At 45.3% G+C, this 20,389-nt stretch overlaps 1 gene segment (V, D, J or C); it reads left to right on the plus strand.

Moving 5' to 3' along the window:
* The first annotated feature begins 16,497 nt into the window (after positions 1-16,497).
* Positions 16,498-19,918, plus strand: LOC308571869 (immunoglobulin heavy constant epsilon-like). The segment is given in 4 exons: positions 16,498-16,543; positions 17,034-17,366; positions 18,187-18,450; positions 19,578-19,918.
* Positions 19,919-20,389: the final 471 nt, after the last annotated feature.

Raw genomic sequence — 20,389 nt, forward strand, 5'->3', positions numbered from 1 at the left:
TCTGCTCCCCTCCCCCCAAAAAATAATCCATGGCAGAACTTACACAGGATTTCCTTTTCCATAGTCACTGTCTCAGGACAGCAAGCGCAGTTGCCTCTAGCATATCATGAGCTAGGAAAATAAACAAGGCTGGGGACACATGCCTGTTTGGAAGTATAGGTCACCCATGTGCCATACCTCCTTTCCACTCTTCCAAACAACACTGTGGAAGGCAAGGCTCTGGAAAAAAAAACTAGGCCAATTCTTTCATTCATGTTAAGCAAAAGTTGCAAAAGTTGTCCTCCTCACTCATAACAATTCCCCACTTCTTCTTGGTAATGGTAGGCTGTAGAAAGCCAAAAACAATATCAGCAAGCATCTCAGCCACAGTAGAATGTGGAGCCCAGGAGAGCACTTTGAGCACTTTGATTTCTTCAGTACTGGTTGGTGTTGAGGTGCAGCCCAAAGGAATTTCTTTTGGGAAGATCAGTGCTTTTCATTCTTAGGTTCCTTTCATATATGGAGTCTGGTTAAATTGGATAGTGCTCCTGGAGCAGGAACACAGCCTTCTCCCACAGAGACTTGCCTCAGGTACCTGGAGTTGTTTGTTCTGCTGACACCTTTGCTGCACAGAATCCCCTATTTGCTTCTAATAAACAAAGGTTTAGAAGGTCCATGCTTATTACTGGAGATAAAAACTAAAAGGAATCTACAGGATAAAAGGCTTGTATCAGTACACACATACACAAAATGGGTCACACCAATATGATGGAGCAGGCTGAGTTCCGAATTTATGAACAGATGACAAATGTTCAACCTTTGGGCAAGCGGCTTTCTTTCTCATTTTGTCACACATACAGTACTGATGACAGCTGAGATGCAAATGTAAGGTCATTTGTGGGTTCATAAGTGTTACACAGAATGCTAAATGGAATGCTATTTTGGGAAGATGGGCATCCATACTCTGTGGCAGAACATTGGTTGAAAAATTCCAAATGATCCCCATCTTCAAATCATAAGATAAACTCTTATAAATGTGTCTCATGGTTGAGACATCTCCTCCCGTATATTTCATCATTAATGTACACTCATTATTCATTAAAGTTGCATTCTACTTTAAAGATGTAGGCTCAGTAAGACAGGCTACATTTGCAACTTACTGTATAATACAATACAATATGCAATCCTGTGTACGATGCCATGTCAAGAACAACTCAAAAATCATCCAGGCTGGGTGGGCAGTTATTGCAAAATTCCTGAGGGCTCTTCGTGGTTAAGAGAGCATCATGTTGAATAAGGGCTTCTAGACTCCCTTCAGCAAGCAGGTCATGCCATGCACAACTCCTAAAAGATTTATGGCTCCATCAACATGAGCTCAGCTCTTTAAGTTAATTGCATATTAGATGAGGCAAAATCAGCATCATGCTTCCAGCACAACCAAAGGAGGAAACAGTAAACCATTCACAATATTTAATGCCCCTTGCTGCAGCATGCTACCATTCCAATCCTTAGCTAAATCAGCACCCCTTGCCTTTTCTCAACACCACCTGTCACCCGTCAGCATCAATGTTTGATTGTGCCCAGTCAAAAAAAAAAAAATTCTCTTGTCTCCCTAAGTATCTTTTCCACTGTTCCTCACACTCTTTATGTAACCCAGTTTTGTCCCCTGTGTCGCTTGGCTACACTGAGACCTCCCCATGTTTCTAAACTGCAGAAAAATCTTATCTGCATGTATCATCTAAAGCTTACCTAGATGTGATCGTGGATACTGATGACAATGAAGAACTCCAAAACATCTCATCAATCCTTTCCACTTTCATCATCCTTTTCCTCGTGAGCCTTTTCTACAGTGTCACTGTAACTGTCTTCAAGGTAAGATATATGGGGCAGAGGGAGATAGTAAAAATGGTCAATAGTAACTCACTTGTACCAGATAGGATAAGGGGGAAATAAGAGAACACAAAAGCTACATGCAGATACTATGGTCTTCATGGGGTAGGCCAAGCCAAGATTCTAGAAAAGACAATTATTTTGCAAAGCGTTCAGGTTATACAAGTCAAAGGACTATTTGTCAAAGATGCAGATTAAATATTCAGAGCTTTGATAATGCATTTCCCCCTCACTGTAGGGATATACAGTCGTACCTTGGAAGTCGAACGCTTTGTGACTCAAACGTTTTGGCTCCTGAATGCCACAAACCTCGAAGTGAGTGTTCCGGTTTGCAAACATTTTTTGGAACCCAAACGTCCTGCAGCCAATCAGAAGCCACACCTTGGTTTCTGAATGTTTTGGAAGTTGGGCTGACTTCCGGAATGGATTCCGTTCAACTTCTGAGGTACGACTGTATTTCAGCAATTTCAAGCAGAACCTGTACAGATCCAGCACTCTAAGCAATGTAGATAACCCTCCTGTCAGTTCCAGTCTTCCAGGAACTCCAAACCATTGTTTCCACGCAGCAAAAAAAACCCTCCCTATGCTGTTGAAAGACAGATTTATTACATCACTAAATGGCAGTGGTGAACGGGACAGGAGGTTGTGAAACAGCGGAGAGTTGTGTGACATTATTTTCTTCCATGACATTAATTATGGTTGTTTTCCAATTCCAGGTGAAATAACAAAGTGAAGGGTCATATGAAGAGGGACAATAAGTTGCCTAAGATAAAAGACTGTACATTCTTTCATCACCAGCACAATCAAGGATTTCATATTTCTCCATTCACTTTTGGGGGAAGGTTGACGGGACAGATGACATTTCTGTCTTGCTTTGTCTCATCATATATCTGGGAGCAAGTCCTATCAAACTAAATGGGACTAATATATGACTAAATAAAAAAATTCCTTCCAGTAGCACCTTAAAGACCAACTAAGTTAGTTCTTGGTATGAGCTTTTGTGTGCATGCACACTTCTTCAGATACACCGTGCATGCACACGAAAGCTCATACCAAGAACTAACTTAGTTGGTCTTTAAGGTGCTACTGGAAGGAATTTTTTTATTTTGACTATGGCAGACCAACACGGCTACCTATCTGTAACTAATATATGACTAGACATGCATGGCCTTTTGCTGCCAGTGTTCCATTTGAACTGGACCTATTGGACTGGTTGTTTATCCTTCAAACATGTATGCTATAATTTTGCCTCTGTTCAGTGTGTTTGTGTGTGTGTGTTGTATTCAACTAAGTACTACTTAAAGTAGACCTAATGAAATTAATTAAACTCAATTATCCCTTTTAACTCCTATGGGTCTACTCTGATTTAGGACTAGCATTGCATACCGCCCATCGCTGTGACTCAGTCGTGGTCAAATTTCATTTTAGCTATTGTTGCCTACCTAGTTAAAACCCAAAAAGAGGATGTTGCAATTTCAACTCTGAATGCAGTAGACAGAGTATTGTACCACATATACCAAACAGAATGTTTGCCTTTACTCTTGCTGTACATTAAGCTTACATTTCTCATGAACATTTTACATTCCTTCTGAATTGTTACTGTAACTACTTTTCTAGTTTTAAGTATATCCCACACTGCATCCAGAGGCAAGAAAGGGTTCAGTTTATTCAAGAAACACCCTTTTTATAACTAAAAAAGAGCTTTATCTCTTGAAAAGTGTTTTTTTAAGAGCTTCCCAAGAACAAATAGAAAAAAGAACTCCCTTTCCCCACAGTGGAACAGGCAGCAATGCCATCAAAATGCGTTACACTACAGGTGAACATGTGTTTTTGGGTTTGTATTCAACTAAGTACTGCTTAGGGTAGACCTATTGAAATCAATTAAACTCAGTTATGTCTTTTAACTTCAGTAGGTCTACTCTGATTTAGGACTAGTCGGGAGCTCCTCAGAGTGCCAAGGAGATGCTCAGGCTCCCAAACACTAGACAGGACACTCAGGAGCGATCGTGTCAACCAAGTGATGGGCTCATATATTTGTTATTTTTCTCTGTGTGAGAATGCACTTTAACCATGATATACCCCAAGCATAAGCTGTGCCTCAGTTTTCCATATCGGACATGGGGATATTCCAGCCTCTCTTTATTTCATATAGTGCCACACAAAATTAAGAAGTGTATTTTTTGCAAAGGAGGGTTTCCATTACCAACTTGCCATTCACTTTGGTTTCCCACAGCAAACACATGCCTTATGACATTTTTAGCTGACTCACTGCACATAAGGAAATGAGTTTCTATTGAAAGCCCCACATACCACATCTGCCTGTCTCCATCTGACTGGCAGCACTTGCCTTGGGCTGAAAGTGGAAACGCATACCTAGCCACATTTGCTAGCATAAACAGGACACATCTGTTCTGGGGATGACTTATTCAAATGTCAATACCAGCCTTCAGCCATGTTGCTGTCAGTGGCAAGCATCAGAAGATGAAATGTGTGCTATGGATTTTAGCCTTGATGAATTTAACCTCTTTATTCCTTGCTTGAAAAGAAATAAGTAATAAATTAAAGCTCTGTTGAACATGGTTGTCCACTGCTGTGGAGAGTCTTTTTTAAGAATCAGAATCAGAACCTTGCTGTCCAAAATAGTTAATAGCCACTTCTCACTTCGCAGAATTTTTAGACTTTTATGGAGCCATCTGAAGACCCAAAACCATACCGTTCAACTTTTTCAGATTAAAAAATGGGACAACCATCTTCCAGGATGTGCTCCTGGGCAAGTCATGTGACCCGTGTTGCAATCTCATTCCCCCGAAGTGATTTTTGTGGGGTGAGAGTGTGGCATGACAGCACACGAGATCACGGCACCCAAAACGGCCTCCACAATCTCACTGAAAAACTGGGATGTCCTGTTTTTCCCGGGACACTTGGCGGGTATGCAAAACTTTCCTTCTGACCGGACTCCTAAGCTTCTAAGGGCAGTACTCAACAATTTGGAACACGAGATTTTGGGAAAGATACATAGTTGCCAATTCATGCCCTATAAACACACCCCAAAGGTACCCATAGCGTTTTCAGTTGAAAACACTACAGTGGTACCTCAGGTTACATACGCTTCAGGTTACATATGCTTCAGGTTACAGCCTCCCCTAACCCAGATATAGTGCTTCAGGTTAAGAACTTTGCTTCAGGATGAGAACAGAAATCGTGCTCCGGCAGTGCGGCAGCAGCAGGAGGCCCCATTAGCTAAAGTGGTGCTTCAGGTTAAAAACAGTTTCAGGTTAAGTACGGACCTCCGGAATGAATTAAGTACTTAACCTGAGGTACCACTGTATTTTAAAAGGAAACTGCTGCAGTCTGTTGACTAACCCACCTTGCTGCAGGAACCAGGGCAGGACAAGCTATTGCAGTGTAAATTAATTTCAAGGTGCAGAAGGGGGGAAAGAGCTTATGAGGAGCCTAAGCCAGTGGGAGAAAAGCATGAATATCTGAAAAGGCTGTGAAGGGGGTCGATACCACTGCTGCCCAAGTCCTCTCAGAGGGGTGATTTTTTGCAGAAGGGAAGAATTGGTTCCAAAAACACGTCTTGCAATATGTTGGAGTGTGGGACAGGGGAGACATTCTGCTGGTTGCCATTTTATGTGTTGTTTGGCTATTTTGTTTCTAAATAATAAATAGATAAATGAAATTTCAAGCTGCTGAGTACATTTTTCCATAAACTGAGAAAACGAAGCAAGCAGACACCTGCTCACACAGTGGGTCTCCTCTGTCTTCTGCATGGCCCAAAATCTGTTCCATAAGGTTGAGGGACCCTCTACAGCAGATATGAGGGGACAATGGTGTAAACTTTAATAAAATATTGGGGGGACCTAGGTAAGCCACACCATGCAAAATCAATCACATGATGCGGTGCATGCACACCATTTGAACAGCAATGCGCATCAACTTGGGGGGGGTCCTCAAATATTTTATTGGGGGAGCCAAAGCCCCCTCGGCCCCTAGGAGTTGGCTCCTATGGGAACAAGAGAAACCAGAAGAAGTCCTATTGTAGAATAGATATATTGTCTTCACAATTCAATCAATATGAAGTACTGAATTGGAAGTAGGAATTTACAACTATTGGAGGGAGCAAAATCTGCTACCAAAAAATGGTTAATATCAATAAATGGGGGGTGAGGCCTATCACTAAGTAAGGCCTAGCATGGCCCTTGAGCCTGAGTTGGCTTCTTTGACGACGTTGTCCTTATACAGTGGTACCTTGGGTTACAAACACTTCAGGTTACAGACTCTGCTAACCCAGAAGTAGTACCTCAGGTTAATAACTTTACTTCAGGATGTGAACAGAAATCACGCAGTGGCAGCAGGAGGCCCCATTAGCTAAAGTGGTGCTTCAGGTTAAGAACAGTTTCAGGTTAAGAATGAACCTCCGGAACGAATTAAGTTCTTAACCAGAGGTACCACTGTAACTTGGGTGTAAGTTCCATTCACAACAAAATCATACTTCACTAAATTCGCCAGGTTGGATGGTGCAAACCTATACATGCATACGCAGAAGAAAACCCCACTGGGGTTTCAATGGGACTTTGAACTCATTGGTGGTTGAGGTGAACAAGGTGAATGACAACAGGCCTGACTCCCTGCCAAGTCCACATAGGATCGCAGTCTGAGTTTGTTTGTTCCTCTGGAATCCTTGATATCTTTGCATCACCTTGAGTGCCCCCAAGACCAGAAAAACAAACACCTGTTAAGCTTAACTAACTACCCGTCAAGCCCAGGGAAGCAGCCAAGGAGGCCAGGATTACCATGAAGAGCATCTTCTGGCTCTTCAACGTGGTTTTGAGGAGAGCAGGGGTGCCGGCAGCTGGAGGAGGAAAGGAAGGGGCCTGAGGCCTAGTTGGTGTACAGTGGTGAATGGAGCCCAAGGGATGGATGCTGAAAGATATAAATGCATATCCATATGCCACTGGTGAATACATTGCTCTGTTTAACTGGCGGGATGAACAGAATTATACCATGAGCCAATTACGTGATGAAATATATTTTTTCCAAGTTTTGGACAGAAGAAAACAGGGTGCGGCAGTTATGTGGTGAAACACAATGACTAATTAGTGTTAACATGGCTAAATAAAAACAAAACGGTTTGAGTTTTTGCAAGTGAGATTCACCCGAACCGTGTAGTTCACACAGCCTTGTTTTTCTCAGCAATGAAATCTTTGGGTTTTGAAAAGGTGTCAAACATGTGAGAGAGAAAAGAGGAAGTTATTCGCTCCCTGGACCTCAATTGTTTGTTTGTTTTCACACCTTTCCTTCACACCTTCAGGCCAGTTAGGACGTCACTAACTGGAAATTTTCTTTTTTTAAAGCACTTCATAAGAGAATGGTTAAGGGGAAACTCTGAAGGCCTCATTGCAACAGAAATGAACCCCGAACAGAAACTGTGGGTCACTCGGCAGAGGTCGGGTTGCTTCGATCAACTCCAGCCTTGGGATCGGTGAGGTAATTTTAATCTGTTTAGCATTTAAACTTCTGTATGTTTTAAAGAAGAGTTGTAGATTTATTACGATTTTACTGTTTGAAAACTGCTTTGAGGGTTTCTTTTTTTTACAATAAATAAATAAAATAAAAGAGAGCTTTATTTTTACATCATGGGTCTTGAGAAGATAGGAACAGAGATACCCCACAGGATAAGGACTCTTTGGAATGTCCTAGCCTTTCCGGGAAGGCAGTGAATGATACAATGCCTAAGAAAGAGGAGAAGCATTTTTATCCTGTCCTCAGGGGTCTTCTGTTGATTCTTGGGCTTCCTAGCTGAAGCTGAATTGCAAGTCTTCCTTGCTACCATTTTCCAACTGAGCATCTTTATGTAAGGGAGGCTGGGGGAGTAGATGGGGCTTGGAGCTGCTGCATGTGAGGCTTGGAGAAGGCTGCAAGGTAGCCTTGCTGTATCCCACCAGCTTCCCTATAGTCCAGCATTCAGATGATTCTTGGAGCTGAGAACTTCAAGGATAAAGAGCGACTGGTCAACCTTCCAGAAGCTCCACTTCAGCTCCTGTTATCAGAGCCAAATGGGAAAGGCTGAAGCTCAGTGGTAGAACATCTGCTCTGCAAGAGGAAGGTCCCAGGATCAATTCCTGGCATCTCCCGGGAGGGCTGGGGGAGAAGCTCACCTGCAACCTTGGAGAGCCACTGCTGCCAGTTTGTGTAGGCAATACTGGGCTCAGTATAAGGCAGCTTCCTTATGTTCCGATACCAGGACAGAGCAACAGCTGGCAGGGAACAACATAGGCACATGAACCTTATGCCAGGCACCATATTCAGCTTGAAGACTTCCCACCACTCAGCCAACAGAGAGGTCTAAAGAAGGTAGGTGAGAAAAGCCCCAGGGTTCCTTGCTAACTTCTCCCAAGCTTGTTACTCAGCTATGTCCCAGCTGGCAGTGGCGTAGCGTGGGTTGTCAGCACCCGGGGCAAGGCAAGTAATTTGCGCCCCCTAACCCATGGATTTGCCCCCCCTAACCCGTGGATTTGCGCCCCCTAACCCTAACCCCCAGATGTTGCGCCCGGTGCGGGCGGCCCCCCCTGCACCCCCACGCTACGCCACTGCCAGCTGGTCTACCTGCCAAGCTGCTTCTTGCCTCCAAGCTACGGATTATGCTAGGAAGCTGGAGGAGGGCAAGGGGGCTACTTGAGAGTCTGGCTGAAGCCTCATGGTCTACTGGGAAACTCCTGAGCTCCCAGAGGAATGTTGAGCTTCAAAGAAGTATGTAGGGGAGAAGAAGGCTATTGGAAAGCTTGCTCAAATGCTAGGCTTTTGTTTACTATGAATTGGCTGCTTGGAAGGAGGTAAATGAAAGTCAGGTGCTCAGCTGTGAAATGTCTCACCTCACCGTTCGGCAGCAGGCTATGAACTAGTGGGCCAGGGAAGGTACCTGAAAGCTTACTCCAAGCCTAATGACTCCTGCTCTCTTGGAGGGGTGCAAGGCTTATGGGAAGCTGGTGGGGAGGAAGGGAGATACCCAAAAGCCTGTCCCAGCCTGATCCTCAGCTGGGAGATGGCAAGGACCCAGCTGAGCACTAGGGCTTGCAACAAGCTGGACAAATGCAAGGGAGTGCTATAAAATCCATGTCAGCTGTAAGATCCCCTTACACTCAAAGGGGTGTAAGGCTTATGGGAAGCTGGTGGTGAGGAAGGGAGCTAGCCGAAAGCTGGAGGAAAGCATGGGGTCTAGCTGAAAGTCTGGCTGGAGCCTCATGCGCTACTGGGAAACTCCTGAGCTCCCTGAGGAGTGTTGAGCTTTTAAGAAGTAGGTTGGGTAGAAGGTTGCCTACTGTAAAAGCTTGCTCAAATGTAATGGTCAGCTAGGAGAGACTTTTGGATAGCTCCCTTCTCAATGAACATTCGGCTTCCAGGGAATTGGCTGAAAATCTACCCCAGGCAGATGCTCAGCTTAGAAATTTCTGACCCCTCCAGTTCAGCAGCAGGCTTTAAGCTACTGGCAGGTAGGGAGTACCTGAAAACTTGCTCCAAGCCTAATGATCATTTGGGAGACTCCTGCTCTCTCTAGGAGGAGCGTAAGGCTTTTGAGAAGCTGGTGGAAAGGAAGGGAGCTACCTGAACGCTTGTCCCAAGCCTGATCCTCAGGAGGGAAATCCCCCAAACCCAGCTAAGCACTAGGCTTAAAACAAACTGGGTACAAGTAGTTTCTGGAAAATCCATCTGCTGTGAGACTCCCTAGCTTTATGTAATAGCAGCAGGCTTCATGAAATCTGGAAGGGAACAAGGAGGAAAACTGGAGCTCTGCCCCACCTGATGCTCAGCTGGGAGATCATTCAGTAACTAGCTTAGCAGCAGGATTCAGGGATGCTGACCCTGGAGCAAACAGGAAATCTGAAGCCAGCCCTGAGTGTAAGGTTTTACAGGTGCTGGGGAGCATCTGGAGTGGTGGGGGGCTGCTTGGAGGCCTGCCCTGAGCCCAGTGCTCAACTGGGGGATTATTGACTCCCCCAGCTGAAGGCTGGCCTTCGGGTAAGCTGGTGGGGAGCATCAAGAAGGGGGCTACCTTCTATTCCTGATCTGAGCCCGGGTCTCAGCTAGGAGATTCTTGAGCCCCAGCCAGGTGCTAGGAGTCACAAAAGCTGGTAGAGAGCAGCTGGGGGGATCTAGATCCCTCCCAAAGCCTGATGATCCCTCCCAAAGCCTCCCACAGCAAGGAGATTCTTGATTCTACCTAAGTGTTGGGATTCACATAAGCTGGGGGAGGGGAGCAGCTGGGGAGGTAGGCTGCCTGGATGCCTACCCACATGCTTGCCACAAGCTGATGCACTGCTGTGAGATACGTGACACTTGAGTGAAATGCTTCACAAAAGCTAGTGGGGAGCAGCTGGTGGGGCACCAGCCTGGATGGCTGGCCAAGGGCCTCATGCTCCACTGGGAGACTCCTGTCTACCCAGCTTATTGTTGGCCATAAGCGTGTGGGAAGCAGCAGAAAAGTGGGGCTACTTGGATTTTTGCTCAGGCTTGATGCTCACCTGGGGGATAAGTTGGTAGGGAGCAGATGAGAGGCTACCTGGATGCCTTCTTTGAGCCTGGGAGATTCTTGACTACCCAGCTGAACATTAGGATTTACAAAAGCTGGATGGAGGCTGCCTGGGTGGCTACTACAAGCCTCGTGCTCAGCTGGGGGGAATTTTGGCCATGCAACTGTGTGTCAGGCTTCATATAAGCTAGTGGGAAGCAGCCAGAAGATGGCTGCCCCAAGACTGATGCTCAGCGAAGAGATGCAACCAGAAGGTTCCAGGACTGGCTGGGAACAAAGGGACTGCCTGAGAGCTTGCTCTCACCTTATGCCCAGCTAGGAGTTCCATCTGCAGGGAGGAGGGTGGCTGAAAATCTTCCCCAGCCAAATGCTTAGCTGGGAGATTCCTGAAACCACTACCCCCAGATGAGCAGCAGGGTCTAGCCTGGCAGAGAATCTTGCCCCAAGCCTAATGCTCAGTTGGGGAACCCCAAAACCTCTCAGATTATCATCAGGCTCCAAATAAGCTGCTGGGGAGATGCAGGAATCTCTGAAAGCCTGCCCCATGCTCATCTGTGGGGCTTGAGCTTCCCAGATCCACAGGTGGCTTCAGAAAGGCAGCAATGAAGTGAGGAGGTATCTCAAAGCCTGTGCAAAATAAAGCCTGTGTTAAACAGAGTCGCAACCTTCCTGAGCAACAGCAGGCTGCGGAGAAGCCAGCCGGGAGTAGCCAGGGTATGGGGAAACTGGCTGAGAGCTGGGAGGTTCCAATGATGGGTTCCTTGCCATGTAGGCAGCAGGAGGTGCTATCTGAAACTCTGGTTCTAGCCTGGTGCTCAACTGGGAGATTTTTGACTATCCAGATGAGCAGCAGGCTTCATGGGGGCTGGGTGAACAAGGAGTTATGGGGGGAAATCTGACCCAGGCCTGAAGCTCTGCCTGGAGACCCCCCAATTCCTACCAGAAGTGTCTTTGAGGTGCCCAAGTTCTACTCCATGTTCAGAAAGTATTCTTTGGAGCAGAAAGATCTCCAAGCTTTGCTGCACCACAAGCACTGAAGCCCTGGAATCTCTCTCAAGTGAGTTGCTATTGATGAGTGGGTTGAGCTGGTTAGGGCAGGAGGCTTGTCAAAACTCCTAGTTGCAGGGAAAGTTTCAGGAGACCCACTGAAAGACCACTTTCTGGGTTCTGTACCCAGCCCCGGGATGGTAGAGTAATCGAGAGGTTTAGCTAAGCAGGAAAATGCAATTTGGTATACCTGAGAAAGGCAGCCCCAAGGAACTGCACACTCCTGGGAGATGGAAAAGGACCATAACAGTTTAAACCTAGCATGATTCTTAGTGGTTGCAAGCTGAAGTGAGAGCAAGCTAGGTTTGATCCTCAGGATAGGAAAGATGTGTATTGAACACCAGAAATTTTGAATTCTCTCCTAGGGAGGTAAGACTTCCAGGGTTACTGTGTGAGAATCAGACATAACCAGGACTAGACCAAGAGGGGCTTGTCCCTAGCTTTGGAAGGGTAGTGGGTTTTAGGACAGGCATAGGCAAACTCGGCCCTCCAGATGTTTTAGGACTTCCACTCCCATCATCCCTAGCTAACAGGGCCAGTGGTTAGGGATGATGGACATTGTAGTCCCAAAACATCTGGAAGGCCGAGTTTGCCTATGCCTGTTTTAGGACAAAGGCATTTCAGAAAGCTGGAACTGACAGGATAGGTTAGGGAGCTAGGAGCCATAGCTCCTAGAGTCTGTCTAGCTGGCAGCGGTGGGGTGGGACAACCTCGCTGTGCCTTCAAAAGCAGCTTGAAAAGCTATGCCTGCTGAACTTCTACCTGCTTCGGAGATACTAAAGGCACAGGGAACATGGCAGGAGGAAAGTTCTCCCATGCTGTAGTTGGCTGGATTTTATGTATTGTAGGGCTGCCTTTTTTGATTTCATCATTTTACTGATTTGTTGCATGGTTGATTTTAATTTTGTCTATTTGATTTACATACACTGCCTGGAATATGCTCTTTTTATTATAAACAACTTAGAAGCTAAATAGTTGAACCTCTGCTTTATCGGATAGAAGAAAGTAGCAGGCCAGTGTATCGTCATTTATGGAATAGGTTAGGCCCACAAACCACCATCTTTCACATTTAGAGCTCAAAAACCGTTGCAACTGACTATACGAACTGACTTGGCTTCATATTATGGCTGGATTTTATCTGTTGTGGATTTGTGTCTTTTTGATTTAATCATTTTATTGAGTTGTTGCATGGTTGGTTTTAATTTTGTATATTTTATAACATATGCTACTGGGAGAATTATTATTTTTTAAAGTTACTCATAAGCTGAATAGTTGAACATCCACTTTTATCAGTAGGGGGGAAAGTATCAGGTCAATGTTTTGTCATTTGTGGAGTAGGCTGGGCCCATAAACCACCAGCTGCAGATACCCCGTAGGCTAGATAATCTTACACATTTATAACTCCAAGCAAGTTGCAATTGGCTGTACAAACTGATTCGGCTTCACTTTTATATTATTACTGACAGTTAATGAAGTTCAAAATCTCAGTTTGCTTGCCTCTCCATTTTTGTTTCTTCTGTTGACCAGCACTATTTTATTGTCCTCTTACCCAGTTTCAGTCAAATTTGTATGTGAGACGGCACTAAAAAGGACACCTGCAACCTGCGGCTGGTGCTGAACAAAGAGGAAGTGAGAGAACTCACACAACTAAAAGGAGGCCTGGAATTTTAAGATGTGGGCAATGCCAGCAAAAAACACCACCCAAGAGAGTGAGAAACACGCGCTGACTCAAGACATAAGTCTATCAGTGTTCAAGGAAGCTATGTCCCATTCACACCATACATTTAAAGCACTTTCGTCCCACTGTTTCATAGCTTCCCCTAAAGAAGCCTGGGCACTGTAGTTTGTTAAGGGTGCTGGGAACCGTTAGGAGACACACACACCCCGCACAGAGCTACACTTCCCAGCATTCTTTTGGGGAAGCCATGACTTTTAAGGTGATGTAAGAGCACTTTAAGTGGATGGTGTGGGTGTGACTGTGTTCCGAGGCAAGCGCATTCAGGACTGCAGCTACAGATCTTGAGCCAGAATTCAAATCTTGATTGCTTCATCCCACTGGTTTCGGTTAGATGAAAGGGGCTCAAATCTAATGACTTGGTCTCAGATGAGTGGCGAGTCAGCCATCAAAGTGGCTATTACCTTTTCTCCTTCATCTTACTCCGAACCAAGATAACTCAGTAGCTAAAGGCTTTCTCACTGTGGCAGGAAAAGCTTCCCCACTTAACTTTCTGGGGGACACCCGAGCACAGCCCAAAAGCAGGGAAGGAGCTGCCAACCTCAAGCGTAAATGTATCTGGTCTAGACACTTGTGATTTGCAATCTGTTGAGCAACTGGAAGCTTTTGTCATGGGGCAGGAGCAGTGGCGTAGCGTGGGGGTGCAGGGGGGGCCAGCCGCACCGGGCGCAACATCTGGGGGTTAGGGTTAGGGGGCACAAATCCACGGGTTAGGGGGCGCAAATCCACGGGTTAGGGGGCACAAATTACTTGCCTTGCCCCGGGTGCTGACAACCCACGCTACGCCACTGGGCAGGAGTCCAGAAGCACCCTCTTGGCCTAAGGCTCCACACCTCCTAACCGACACAAATACCTTGTTCTCTTAGAGGTAGTAAACCTAGGTCTCAGAGGTAACACGCAGCTAATACTCTTTCATAAAAACAAAACAAATCCCCACATTGTTTTTTAAAAGCACTGTTCATTTTCCACTTGTGAGAACACTGGGGAGGTTAGGAACTTCTTGCCAAGGTGCCAAATGTGGCCCTCTCTCCAACTTTTAAAACCCTCCCCAGACCTTTCCTTTAGTGTTTTTCCCTGGTTGGAATATGCCAATGAATTGGGATAATGGCTCTTGCTTATCTGGGTGGGGGAAATAGAGAGGCATGTGTGTGCAGAATTCTGACTTTCCTACAACTAGGATGTACAAAGGTAAGAACTGCATGTGTTTTTCTGTTCACCCTTGTTGCCTTTTTGCCTTTGGTCCTGCCCGCGAATGAAATGTGGCCCCTAGAAGCCTGGTTACAAGGGATGTGGCCCTTTGCTATTAATATTTCTTCCCTTTCCTTTGGGCATAGGCAGATGCGGATTTGCCACCACAGTGACAACTAGACCAAAACGACAGCCTTTCTCCTTACTGCTTTCCCCCACGCCCCACACTCTCTCACACTCCTTTCCCTTTTGCATGAAAGGATCCCCCATCTAATGGCTGCAAAATTCTCTGTTGCCATATCTTTCTCTCTGTTTTGTCAACATACCACGTAAAATAAGAAATTCTCCAGTATTGTCATACTGTACGTGATGAACTTGCAGCCCAAAAGCTGAGGTGGAATTCACTGAATAACAGTGCAAATGCAGCTTAAGGACAGACATCAGGCTTTCGGCAATTTTTAGAGAACACCAACCTGCCAGTGGGTGTTGAACAGGGCTGTGTCTATTCTGCAAATAATTCAGCACCCTAAGCTTTCACTGTTTTTAAAGCAGGTTTCTCAATCTCATAGCTGAGAAAATAAGCCTGAAAGTGAACAGATATTTCCTCCCCACCCCCTAACAAATAGCAGTGAGATCAATCATGGAACCTTCTTCATTCCAGGTGAGCTTAGCACTTGTCGACAATGGCAAAAATAAGAATGACCTCAGACGTGCCCAAGTGTCTTCAGGTTAATGCGCTACCTCAAATAATGTTTACCAAACCCCTTACAGGGTTTGAGGTTCTTATTGTTAATGCTGGCTCTAAGAGGAAAGGATTTGTCTTGAGGATTAATAAGATCTTAATCGAAATTTGAGCAGGTGTCCTTGCATGGCTGAGAGGAGGCGGATATGAGTGAACAGAGGGATGAAGTGTATATATCTATGGTGCTCTAGACCAGAAAAGTCAATGTCTCCCTGTATAAGGGAAAACATATAAAGATTAACCTACAGTACCACTGTCACCTATGGAAGATAACATAGCACCAACAGGTTGGTGTGAATGTGGTGCTAGAGGCACTTATTACCACTCACTGTGTTGTGATGAAGGCATAAATGAGGCGATGAGATCCTGCAACTCCCGCTCAGCTCATGGAATCATAGAATAGCAGAATTGGAAGGGACCCCCAAGCAGCATCTATTCAAACTTCTGCATTGCAGGAACATAAAAACATCCACATTTGCTGGACAGCATACCCTCAACATGCATTTCTGTCTTTTTTTTTTATTGCAGCGAGCACCACAGCCCCGACGGTCTTCCCATTGCCTCCCTGTAGCCAAGACTCCTCTACTGCCTCCCAGGTCTCCATAGGTTGTCTGGTCTCTGGCTACTTTCCTGAACCGGTCACAGTACGGTGGAATTCAGGAGCCATCTCCAGCGGCATCCGGACTTTCCCTGCAAAATTGGATTCATCCAGGGGCCTCTACACCCTCACCAGCCAGCTCACCATCCCAACCAGCACCTGGGAATCGGAGAAGTTCCAATGCAATGTCGCCCATGCAGCTTCCAGCTCCACAATCAACAAAGACATTGAGCGTGAGTCTGGCTGGGCCTTTGTTATCTGCTTCCTCTTTAACCTACAAATGGATGGTCGATCTGGCAAAAGAAAGAAAAGTAAAATACAAGGGTTGGGAGAGACGGGAAATGGATTCAATATATTTGGGTAGTGTTATTGTCGAGTACCAAGGCATGTTAAGCGCAGCAGCAGCTCAACGTTGGCTCACAAACGAATTGTGGGGGACAACTTCGGAGTTGTCTGTTCAGCACTAAAAGTGATGTTAGGGTTGCGCCATTTAAGATTTCAGTCTCCGGGGGCTAGGTACAGCAACATCCAGCGGCATTTTTTTAAAAAATACACTTTAGTTTTAAATTGTTAAATTTGGGGTGATTTATTTTTAAAGTTTATTTATTGCTGCTTTGTTCTCAGAGCAATGTTACCAGCATGTGTACCACACACAGTGTGTGCTGATAATAGTATTCATGACCTGCTCCTTTAAACTGCTTGTATTCACTTGCACAACCAATAGTAGGGCAGTATCTTGGTGAGGCTGTTCAAAACTTTGGGATTAGTAGGAGAGACAAAGGTGGCGAATGGCAGATGAATTAGTGGCCGCTCACTCTCCAGTCTTCTATCGAAGTGGGTCCCTCAAGGCTTACATTGAGTAGGAGACAAGTCCCAGACTAGAGATCACTAAAATCACAGAGAAGTGGTATTAATGCCCCTCACATATGGATGGGTTGAGAAGATCAATTTGGTTCATATTTAAAGACGAATATACATAATTCGCAGTACTTGAACCAAAACATGTCCATCATTTCCAACTTACACTTCTTTAAATTGTGCAAAGCTGTTCATCAGCCAAGTAATGTGCACAAAGAATACATATCGTGTGTGAGTGAATAATATATAAGAATGTGTTACATTAGGAGCACTGTTTTACAGGAATGTTTATATTAGGCAAAATATTACTCAGAGGTGTGTATATTAAGAGAAGTTTGAATTAAAATGCAGATGACTTTTCATGAGGACTGGTTTGCTGATTGGTGTGAAAGAAAACTTGAAAAATAAGCAACTGAGAGGAACCATAACTGACAGATTCACCCATCTCTGCCTTTCTATAATGTAGGAACCTCTGCAAAATCACCAGTGGCCCCGGAAGTCCGCCTGCTCCATTCCTCCTGCGATTCCAAATCCAGTGGTGCCACCATTGAGCTGTTCTGCATTATCTCCAGCTTCTACCCCAAAACGTTGACGGTGGAATGGCTGGTGGGTGGGCAAGCCGGGCTCCTGCCTTCATTCACTGAGCAGCCCAAGAAGGATGCCCACGGATACACTTTCAGTACCACAAGCACAGCCAATGTCAGCCAAGCTGACTGGCAGGCTGGGAATGTCTACTACTGCCAGGTGTTCCATGAAGCAACACAAACGAAGGTGAAGAGCAAAGCCAAGATATGTGAAGGTAAGAGCAGCTGACTAAGTTGGCACTTGAGTTTCCCTCTGTTTTGGTGGGCATGGACTGGAACGTGAGGGGGAGGGCTGCTTCCAGATTGCAGCTTCCTCCCACTTCATTTATACATATATAGATATAGCTGCTTTCAATTATGTCCCATTGAATTAAGCCTTGAACACATGACCTTACTAGTAGAGTAGTTGTTTTCCATTTCTGCTGGAAGCAGGACTCAGGGAAGACATAGGGGAGTGGACATCAGAGTGCCCCAGATGTCCATGAAAAGTCTTGGCAAATATGCTATCCTCTTCAGGGTCAGAGGATGTATTCCATCCTCTACAACATGTAGTTTGAGTCAATGGTGTAAACCACCTCCTGGATAGAACAATGTAGTCTTGATAGCAGAAGCTGATATTGTAGAAAGGGGTGACAGGGAACTGTTTGTTCCTGCTCATTGTTCACAATGGAATATGGAGCTTTTTTTAATTTTAGGACAACCAAAGGCAACAAACACCAGCTTCATTCTTTTAATATTTGTACCAAGTCTGGAGTTTTTGCTCCCTTTTACTCTGGAGCAAGGAATGCCCTTGTTAACAGCTGGGCTGCTTCCAACAAATAGAAAAGCATAATAAAACATCAAACATTGAGAACTTCCCTATACAAGGCTGCCTTCAGACGTATTCCAAAAGTTGTATAGTTATTTATCTCCTTGACATCTGATGGGAAGAAGTGAGAGTCAAATAGAGAATTAACATGAAGTTTGTGCCTCCAGATGCTACCGCCTGCCCTTCCACTGGCATTGATGTAAGAATCATACTCCCAACTCCAAAAGATCTGTATGTAAACAGCGACCCCAAACTCATCTGCGTGGTGGAAAACTTGATAGATACAGATGGGCTGATAATCACCTGGTCACGGCAGACACCAGGACCTGTGAGCCAAGAACTACTGGAAACAAAAGAAGAGCCTAATGGAAAGTTCACCGCTGCGAAGGCCCTCTCTGCCACAACGTGGCTACAGGGAGATGAATTCACCTGCAAAGTGGAATATCCAGGCCTGGCTGCTCCCATCATTAGGACCATTGCCAAGACAATAGGTAAGGGGGAAACAGGGTTGGTCTCCCATCCCAGGGCTGGTGGTTTTGTGTTACAGAAGGAAAATGCAACACAACTTGGCAAATCTGCAGTTTATGCTAGAGACACAAGTTACATTTTCAAGCAGTCTAGTGGAGGTCTTGTGCAGGTTTGCACAATCATTCTACTACCCTTGTCTCTGCTCAAAGGTTTTATGGTGCTAGAAAAACCTGCAATGCATTTTTTTTTAAAAAAAAATCAGAAGGCAACACTGGAACCAAGGAAAGAAAGGCTTGTGTCCACTCCAGGGGCCAAGACATCTCCCATTACTCTTTTCACTCTCATGAAAACCATTTCATCTCTAGTTACAGATCCTTCAAACCCCTGAATCTGTCTATTGATAATGTTTACCCAACATTGGTTGAGCTGGATGAAGGATTGAGCCAGTTCTGATGAAGGCAGATCTTTATGTCCTTGCCCTGGTGGCCCACTCCACAAATTTAACGAGCCACCAGGGTAACTGCTTCGGGAGCAACTGTGCAGAGCTTGCTCCTTGAAGTTTGCAAGATTTTCACCTTTCAACCCCAAGCCATGCTGCAACTTGAACATACCAGTACCTTCTCGGGAAAGACTGGGATTCTGTGTGGGCTGGGTGACTTCTGTATATCTGTTGAGAAACTGGGCTGTATAAATATACCTCATATCTCTGCTGTCCCAGTTTGTGCTCCTATTCATTCATCCAGCTCAAAGAAGCCCAACACATGCTATAGATCTTCACATAGATCTACACACTGGTGGTGACTTCAGCTGAAGGCACTTCAACTCATTGGCAATTGAGTATTTACCCCACTGTGTTTACTGTACAGACATAAACTGCTCTTCAAAGAATCTAACAGATAATATTTAGAGTCAAATGACATTAAAAGCCAGGTGGAGCAACTATTGGGAACATACTGCTGTTACGAAGTGCATATGAACAGGCCAGAGGTGAGGCACGCTCTCTGCAATAACCCTGTCTGGAGTACCTATGTTCAAGACAACAAAATCACAGGGACTCTCATTGTCAACACTGCATCCACTCATTTGGTCTAAACTTAACCACTGTTGCCTCTCCTTTTCTCTCACATATATTGTCCCTGATCTCAAAAAGGAACGGTCCGTGCTCCTGAGGTGTACCTTTTCCGACCCCACCCTGAGGAAATCCGTACTCGGCCACCTATGGTGACCCTCACCTGCCTGATCACTGGGTTCACCCCAGAGGCAATTTCTGTCCAGTGGCTGAAGAATCACAACGCTATACCTGACGATCACCATGTCAACACCCCAGTCATGAAGAACAACAACAACCATTCCTACTTCATGTACAGCCACATGAAAATCGCATTAACTGAGTGGAACAATGGAAATGCGTTCACCTGCATGGTTATCCACGAAGCCCTCCCCATGAAGTTCACCCAGAGGACTGTGGAGAAATCCCAGGGTAAAAAATGATGACCATCCCTCCTACGGCATTGCAACCTCTTCAGCCTCTCCCAGATTTTCCTCTAGCATTGTTAGATAAACCCTGTGTAAATAATTTCCATGCATGCATGTTTGGCCTATGGCTGAATAAAAAGAGAACCAACTCAGATATATCCCATGTTGTGGTCATTTGCAGGAAAATTGATGACTAGAGTGAGTTTTGGAAAGCGGGGGTGGGTGGGTGGGTGGGTGGATTAATTAAGTGGGTATTCATGGTATTTGGAAGCAAAATGTATTCACCATTATCAGAGCTATGCCATGGGAGGCAGGGGTGCAAACGTCTGATGTCAGTATATATGTATTTTAATGCTCACAACAGGCCCTTGATAAGTGCCGGAAGTGAGAGGGATTTGGTCCAAAGACACCCAGTGAGCTTCATCTAATTGGGTGGTGATTTGAATCTGGGTCACATTCCACCAGGCTCAAGTCCAATATCCCATC

This window comes from Podarcis bocagei (genome assembly GCF_964188305.1).
Source record: "Podarcis bocagei genome assembly, chromosome: 13".
NCBI classification, from domain to species: Eukaryota; Metazoa; Chordata; class Lepidosauria; order Squamata; family Lacertidae; genus Podarcis; species Podarcis bocagei.